The sequence below is a fragment of the Saccoglossus kowalevskii genome, chromosome 9 (assembly GCF_978046115.1).
Source record: "Saccoglossus kowalevskii chromosome 9, keSacKowa6.1, whole genome shotgun sequence".
Lineage (NCBI taxonomy): Eukaryota > Metazoa > Hemichordata > Enteropneusta > Harrimaniidae > Saccoglossus > Saccoglossus kowalevskii.
This window is the reverse complement of record NC_140649.1, coordinates 3,220,776-3,229,995: the sequence shown is the minus strand read 5'-3', so window position 1 is coordinate 3,229,995 and position 9,220 is coordinate 3,220,776. Positions and strand designations below refer to the sequence as shown.

At 30.9% G+C, this 9,220-nt stretch overlaps 1 protein-coding gene across 1 annotated transcript in view; it reads left to right on the top strand.

Moving 5' to 3' along the window:
• The first annotated feature begins 1,879 nt into the window (after positions 1-1,879).
• The window catches only part of LOC146738058 (sushi, von Willebrand factor type A, EGF and pentraxin domain-containing protein 1-like), a 95,959-nt gene continuing 88,618 nt past the window's right edge, over positions 1,880-9,220 (top strand). Inside the window, exon 1 of the mRNA XM_085503540.1 lies at positions 1,880-1,953. The gene's annotated coding sequence lies outside the window, so the exon portion shown is untranslated. The remainder of the gene's footprint in view (positions 1,954-9,220) is intronic.

Genomic DNA, 9,220 nt, shown 5'->3' with positions numbered 1-9,220 from the left:
ATATATATACACAGAGCACAGTGTAAAACAACATTCATGGACATCTTATATCAGTGCGTTAATTCTTCAAATGTCAAATGGGGTCAGTTTAAAGAATATACTTAGAAGAATATGGGCTTATTATACTTTGCCCAAACGGAAAACGGAAACAAAAAGCAAAATTGTAAAAACGACCGTTAAACAAGCCAATAGACAAGCCCAAAGAAGACAAAAATTAACCAAACCGAACGAACTCAAAACTAACATATTAAAGCATATTATTAAGCTTAATATTAATATATTTACTAATACAACCAGACGTTTTACGTTCACACCATTTCTTTAAAATTTAAAGTTGAATGAAACGTATGCAGTCCTTATTAACCTTCTTGTTGCCATGGCATTCTGAAATGAGCGTAATGTGATGATTTGTTACCATGTTCTGTTGAGGTAGCAGAGAGTGGGATACTGTTGAATGTGAAATTAAAGGACTTTTAGTATTCGTACAATGTACCCTTTTTTCCCTGATTTTTATTTTTAATAAAATATTTCCTGTGAAATTATAGTGCCAATTTAATGACTATCTCCGAAATGTGAATACTGAAAGCATAGTATATACATCACTTGTAAGTGAAAACAAAATTGCAAATACGTAGCCACTATGAAAGGCTAAGCCTTACTTTAACGGTGTTCCTGGTGATATTATATGTTATTTCCAATAATAATGTGCATCGTACGTCATAATTTGCTATGGTCTCCATCACGTGACCGACGAATTGACGATGACTCGACCCTTAGTTTTCATATCGAATGTTATGTAATATGAGTATTGTTTAAAGTTGCTTAGAGTCCCAAATATTTTGGTAAGATGTTTTCTTTTTCATGTGATTATATTTAAACAAAAAAGTTTTCAAAATTACCATGGCCGTTTAAACTAATTTCAGATATGTAGAATGTTAGATTCATACAAATAAATAAATCATCAAGCAAAGTAACAACATTTTTTCCAATTGGAATTCCGACACTTTGTGGAAAAATATACCCTCCAAATTCGGCAGATGTTGTTATAATAAAAAATAGAAAAGTATCACATTAGCCGTGTTATAAAGTATGTATAATTACTTGTAATGACTGAGAACCATTTAAAAAAACGGATAATGTTAATACGGTGGAAAAATCCAAATTATTTATTGTAGTCATTTTTCAGTAAGCCAAAACAAGTTAGTCATAATAATATGATTTACAAACAACTGCTAATTAAAGGTTTTTTTGCGGAGACAAACTTTGAACAACACATCTAACATGGAGATCAGGCAAACAATTGAGTGCATCAATAACTAAAAATACTGAATGTAATTGTTTAAACCCAGTGGTTTCGAATCATGTTGACTAGAACGCTGAATGCATATAATCAATATTCAAAACATATAGTATACACACATATACCAATTTAAAGAGGATATGTTGCAAATAAAATTTCAATAAGGCGACAGTAAATGTGATATATTTCTCATCGTCTGTCGTGACATGGATAATAATTAATTATTATTATTATTATTATTGGTAATATCGCTAATTTTTTAAAATGTTTTTAAGCAATAATTTTTGCGAATTTGTGGTCGAAACTGACATGTTTCATTGCATTAGTGTCCGATTACATTATATTAATGACAATAATTCCATTTTTACTCACATGCTATTTAATGTGTTTAATTGTGGTAAAAACAGGAATTTTCAACATTACGGCCAATGCGAAAATTCACTTCATAGATTCAATTAAATGTTATCTTGATTTGCTAGAGATTTCTTGTCCTCCACTTGAGGTACCAAAGCATGGCTTTATGGCAACTTGTAGTAATACTTTCAATTCTGCCTGTGGGATCCGTTGTACGCCTGGCTATGAATTAATCGGTAGTAGTGTACGACAATGCTCAGAAGATGGCACATGGACTGGAAAACAACCATATTGTAGAAGTGAGTAAATAACGTATCATGTCATCTAATCAGTCATCTCAATATATGTATAAGTTGTGTGTAGAAGTGAGTAGATAACGTATCATGTCATCTAATCAGTCATCTCAATATATGTATAAGTTGTGTGTAGAAGTGAGTAGATAACGTATCATGTCATCTAATCAGTCATCTTAATATATGTATAAGTTGTGTGTAGAAGTGAGTAGATAACGTATCATGTCATCTAATCAGTCATCTCAATATATGTATAAGTTGTATGTAGAAGTGAGTAGATAACGTATCATGTCATCTAATCAGTCATCTCAATATATGTATAAGTTGTGTGTAGATAACGTTATCATGTCATCTAATCAGTCATCTCAATATATGTATAAGTTGTATGTAGAAGTGAGTAGATAACGTATCATGTCATCTAATTAGTCATCTCAATATATGTATAAGTTGTGTGTAGAAGTGAGTAGATAACATATCATGTCATCTAATCAGTCATCTCAATATATGTATAAGTTGTGTGTAGAAGTGAGTAGATAACGTATCATGTCATCTAATCAGTCATCTCAATATATGTATAAGTTGTGTGTAGAAAACGTTATCATGTCATCTAATCAGTCATCTCAATATATGTATAAGTTGTGTGTAGAAGTGAGTAGATAACGTATCATGTCATCTAATCAGTCATCTCAATATATGTATAAGTTGTGTGTAGAAGTGAGTAGATAACGAATCATGTCATCTAATCAGTCATCTCAATATATGTATAAGTTGTGTGGAGAAGTGAGTAAATAACGTATCATGTCATCTAATCAGTCATCTCAATATATGTATAAGTTGTGTGTAGAAGTGAGTAGATAACGTATCATGTCATCTAATCAGTCATCTCAATATATGTATAAGTTGTGTGTAGAAGTGAGTAAATAACATACAATGTCATCTAATCAGTCATCTCAATATATGTATAAGTTGTGTGTAGAAGTGAGTAGATAACGTATCATGTCATCTAATCAGTCATCTAAATATATGTATGAGTTGTGTGTAGAAGTGAGTAAATATCGTATCATGTCATCTAATCAGTCATCTCAATATGTGTATAAGTTGTGTGTAGAAGTGAGTAAATAACGTATCTTGTCATCTAATCAGTCATCTCAATATATGTATAAGTTGTGTGTAGAAGTGAGTAGATAACGTATCATGTCATCTAATCAGTCATCTCAATATATGTATATTAAAGTTGTGTGGAGAAGTGAGTAAATAACGTATCATGTCATCTAATCAGTCATCTCAATATATGTATAAGTTGTGTGTAGAAGTGAGTAGATAACGTATCATGTCATCTAATCAGTCATCTCAATATATGTATAAGTTGTGTGGAGAAGTGAGTAAATAACGTATCATGTCATCTAATCAGTCATCTCAATATATATATAAGTTGTGTGTAGAAGTGAGTAGATAACGTATCATGTCATCTAATCAGTCATCTCAATATATGTATAAGTTGTGTGTAGAAGTGAGTAGATAACGTATCATGTCATCTAATCAGTCATCTCAATGTATGTATAAGTTGTGTGGAGAAGTGAGTAAATAACGTATCATGTCATCTAATCAGTCACCTCAATATATGTATAAGTTGTGTGTAGAAGTGAGTAGATAACGTATCATGTCATCTAATCAGTCATCTCAATATATGTATAAGTTGTGTGTAGAAGTGAGTAGATAACGTATCATGTCATCTAATCAGTCATCTCAATATATGTATAAGTTGTGTGGTGAAGTGAGTAGATAACGTATCATGTCATCTAATCAGTCATCTCAATATATGTATAAGTTGTGTGTAGAAGTGAGTAGATAACGTATCATGTCATCTAATCAGTCATCTCAATATACGTATAAGTTGTGTGTAGAAGTGAGTAGATAACGTATCATGTCATCTAATCAGTCATCTCAATATATGTATAAGTTGTGTGTAGAAGTGAGTAGATAACGTATCATGTCATCTAATCAGTCATCTCAATATATGTATAAGTTGTGTGGAGAAGTGAGTAAATAACGTATCATGTCATCTAATCAGTCATCTCAATATATGTATAAGTTGTGTGTAGAAGTGAGTAGATAACGTATCATGTCATCTAATCAGTCATCTCAATATATGTATAAGTTGTGTGTAGAAGTGAGTAGATAACGTATCATGTCATCTAATCAGTCATCTCAATATATGTATAAGTTGTGTGTAGAAGTGAGTAAATAACATATAATGTCATCTAATCAGTCATCTCAATATATGTATAAGTTGTGTGTAGAAGTGAGTAGATAACGTATCATGTCATCTAATCAGTCATCTCAATATATGTATGAGTTGTGTGTAGAAGTGAGTAAATATCGTATCATGTCATCTAATCAGTCATCTCAATATGTGTATAAGTTGTGTGTAGAAGTGAGTAGATAACGTATCATGTCATCGAATCAGTTATCTCAATATATGTATGAGTTGTGTGTAGAAGTGAGTAGATAACGTATCATGTCATCTAATCAGTCATCTCAATATATGTATAAGTTGTGTGTAGAAGTGAGTAGATAACGTATCATGTCATCTAATCAGTCATCTCAATATATGTATAAGTTGTGTGTAGAAGTGAGTAGATAACGTATCATGTCATCTAATCAGTCATCTCAATATATGTATAAGTTGTGTGTAGAAGTGAGTAAATAACGTATCTTGTCATCTAATCAGTCATCTCAATATATGTATAAGTTGTGTGTAGAAGTGAGTAGATAACGTATCATGTCATCTAATCAGTCATCTCAATATATGTATATTAAAGTTGTGTGGAGAAGTGAGTAAATAACGTATCATGTCAACTAATCAGTCATCTCAATATATGTATAAGTTGTGTGTAGAAGTGAGTAGATAACGTATCATGTCATCTAATCAGTCATCTCAATATATGTATAAGTTGTGTGGAGAAGTGAGTAAATAACGTATCATGTCATCTAATCAGTCATCTCAATATATGTATAAGTTGTGTGTAGAAGTGAGTAGATAACGTATCATGTCATCTAATCAGTCATCTCAATATATGTATAAGTTGTGTGTAAAAGTGAGTAGATAACGTATCATGTCATCTAATCAGTCATCTCAATATATGTATAAGTTGTGTGTAGAAGTGAGTAGATAACGTATCATGTCATCTAATCAGTCATCTCAATATATGTATAAGTTGTGTGTAGAAGTGAGTAGATAACGTATCATGTCATCTAATCAGTCATCTCAATATATGTATAATTTGTGTGGTGAAGTGAGTAGATAACGTATCATGTCATCTAATCAGTCATCTCAATATATGTATAAGTTGTGTGTAGAAGTGAGTAGATAACGTATCATGTCATCTAATCAGTCATCTCAATATATGTATAAGTTGTGTGTAGAAGTGAGTAGATAACGTATCATGTCATCTAATCAGTCATCTCAATATATGTATAAGTTGTGTGTAGAAGTGAGTCGATAACGTATCATGTCATCTAATCAGTCATCTCAATATATGTATAAGTTGTGTGTAGAAGTGAGTAGATAACGTATCATGTCATCTAATCAGTCATCTCAATATATGTATAAGTTGTGTGTAGAAGTGAGTAGATAACGTATCATGTCATCTAATCAGTCATCTCAATATATGTATAAGTTGTATGTAGAAGTGAGTAGATAACGTATCATGTCATCTAATCAGTCATCTCAATATATGTATAAGTTGTGTGTAGAAGTGAGTACATAACGTATCATGTCATCTAATCAGTCATCTCAATATATGTATAAGTTGTGTGTAGAAGTGAGTAAATAACATATAATGTCATCTAATCAGTCATCTCAATATATGTATAAGTTGTGTGTAGAAGTGAGTAGATAACGTATCATGTCATCTAATCAGTCATCTCAATATATGTATGAGTTGTGTGTAGAAGTGAGTAAATATCGTATCATGTCATCTAATCAGTCATCTCAATATGTGTATAAGTTGTGTGTAGAAGTGAGTAGATAACGTATCATGTCATCGAATCAGTCATCTCAATATATGTATGAGTTGTGTGTAGAAGTGAGTAAATAACGTATCATGTCATCTAATCAGTCATCTCAATATATGTATAAGTTGTGTGTAGAAGTGAGTAGATAACGTATCATGTAATCTAATCAGTCATCTCAATATATGTATAAGTTGTGTGTAGAAGTGAGTAGATAACGTATCATGTCATCTAATTAGTCATCTCACTATATGTATAAGTTGTGTGTAGAAGTGAGTAGATAACGTATCATGTCATCTAATCCGTCATCTCAATATATGTATAAGTTGTGTGTAGAAGTGAGTAGATAACGTATCATGTCATCTAATTAGTCATCTCAATATATGTATAAGTTGTGTGTAGAAGTGAGTAGATAACGTATCATGTCATCTAATCAGTCATCTCAATATATGTGTAAGTTGTGTGTAGAAGTGAGTAGATAACGTATCATGTCATCTAATCAGTCATCTCAATATATGTATAAGTTGTGTGGAGAAGTGAGTAAATAACGTATCATGTCATCTAATCAGTCATCTCAATATATGTATAAGTTGTGTGTAGAAGTGAGTAGATAACGTATCATGTCATCTAATCAGTCATCTCAATATATGTATAAGTTGTGTGTAGAAGTGAGTAGATAACGTATCATGTCATCTAATCAGTCATCTCAATATATGTATAAGTTGTGTGGAGAAGTGAGTAAATAACGTATCATGTCATCTAATCAGTCATCTCAATATATGTATAAGTTGTGTGTAGAAGTGAGTAGATAACGTATCATGTCATCTAATCAGTCATCTCAATATATGTATAAGTTGTGTGTAGAAGTGAGTAGATAACGTATCATGTCATCTAATCAGTCATCTCAATATATGTATAAGTTGTGTGGTGAAGTGAGTAGATAACGTATCATGTCATCTAATCAGTCATCTCAATATATGTATAAGTTGTGTGTAGAAGTGAGTAGATAACGTATCATGTCATCTAATCAGTCATCTCAATATATGTATAAGTTGCGTGTAGAAGTGAGTAGATAACGTATCATGTCATCTAATCAGTCATCTCAATATATGTATAAGTTGTGTGTAGAAGTGAGTAGATAACGTATCATGTCATCTAATCAGTCATCTCAATATATGTATAAGTTGTGTGTAGAAGTGAGTAGATAACGTATCATGTCATCTAATCAGTCATCTCAATATATGTATAAGTTGTGTGTAGAAGTGAGTAGATAACGTATCATGTCATCTAATCAGTCATCTCAATATATGTATAAGTTGTGTGTAGAAGTGAGTAGATAACGTATCATGTCATCTAATCAGTCATCTCAATATATGTATAAGTTGTGTGTAGAAGTGAGTAGATAACGTATCATGTCATCTAATCAGTCATCTCAATATAAGTATAAGTTGTGTGTAGAAGTGAGTAAATAACGTATCTTGTCATCTAATCAGTCATCTCAATATATGTATAAGTTGTGTGTAGAAGTGAGTAAATAACGTATCTTGTCATCTAATCAGTCATCTCAATATATGTATAAGTTGTGTGTAGAAGTGAGTAGATAACGTATCATGTCATCTAGTTAGTCATCTCAATATATATATATATATATATATATATATATATATATATATATATATATATATATATATATATATGTATGAGTTGTGTGTAGAAGTGAGTAGATAACGTATCATGTCATCTAATCAGTCATCTCAATATAAGTATAAGTTGTGTGTAGAAGTGAGTAAATAACGTATCTTGTCATCTAATCAGTCATCTCAATATATGTATAAGTTGTGTGTAGAAGTGAGTAAATAACGTATCTTGTCATCTAATCAGTCATCTCAATATATGTATAAGTTGTGTGTAGAAGTGAGTAGATAACGTATCATGTCATCTAGTTAGTCATCTCAATATATATATATATATATATATATATATATATATATATATATATATATATATATATATATATATATATATATATATATATATATATATATATATATATATATATATATATATATATATATATATATATATATATATATATGTATGAGTTGTGTGTAGAAGTGAGTAGATAACGTATCATGTCATCTAATCAGTCATCTCAATATATGTATATTAAAGTTGTGTGGAGAAGTGAGTAAATAACGTATCATGTCATCTAATCAGTCATCTCAATATATGTATAAGTTGTGTGTAGAAGTGAGTAGATAACGTATCATGTCATCTAATCAGTCATCTCAATATATGTATAAGTTGTGTGGAGAAGTGAGTAAATAACGTATCATGTCATCTAATCAGTCATCTCAATATATATATAAGTAGTGTGTAGAAGTGAGTAGATAACGTATCATGTCATCTAATCAGTCATCTCAATATATGTATAAGTTGTGTGTAGAAGTGAGTAGATAACGTATCATGTCATCTAATCAGTCATCTCAATGTATGTATAAGTTGTGTGGAGAAGTGAGTAAATAACGTATCATGTCATCTAATCAGTCATCTCAATATATGTATAAGTTGTGTGTAGAAGTGAGTAGATAACGTATCATGTCATCTAATCAGTCATCTCAATATATGTATAAGTTGTGTGTAGAAGTGAGTAGATAACGTATCATGTCATCTAATCAGTCATCTCAATATATGTATAAGTTGTGTGGTGAAGTGAGTAGATAACGTATCATGTCATCTAATCAGTCATCTCAATATATGTATAAGTTGTGTGGTGAAGTGAGTAGATAACGTATCATGTCATCTAATCAGTCATCTCAATATATGTATAAGTTGTGTGTAGAAGTGAGTAGATAACGTATCATGTCATCTAATCAGTCATCTCAATATATGTATAAGTTGCGTGTAGAAGTGAGTAGATAACGTATCATGTCATCTAATCAGTCATCTCAATATATGTATAAGTTGTGTGTAGAAGTGAGTAGATAACGTATCATGTCATCTAATCAGTCATCTCAATATATGTATAAGTTGTGTGTAGAAGTGAGTAGATAACGTATCATGTCATCTAATCAGTCATCTCAATATATGTATAAGTTGTGTGTAGAAGTGAGTAGATAACGTATCATGTCATCTAATCAGTCATCTCAATATATGTATAAGTTGTGTGTAGAAGTGAGTAGATAACGTATCATGTCATCTAATCAGTCATCTCAATATATGTATAAGTTGTGTGTAGAAGTGAGTAGATAACGTATCA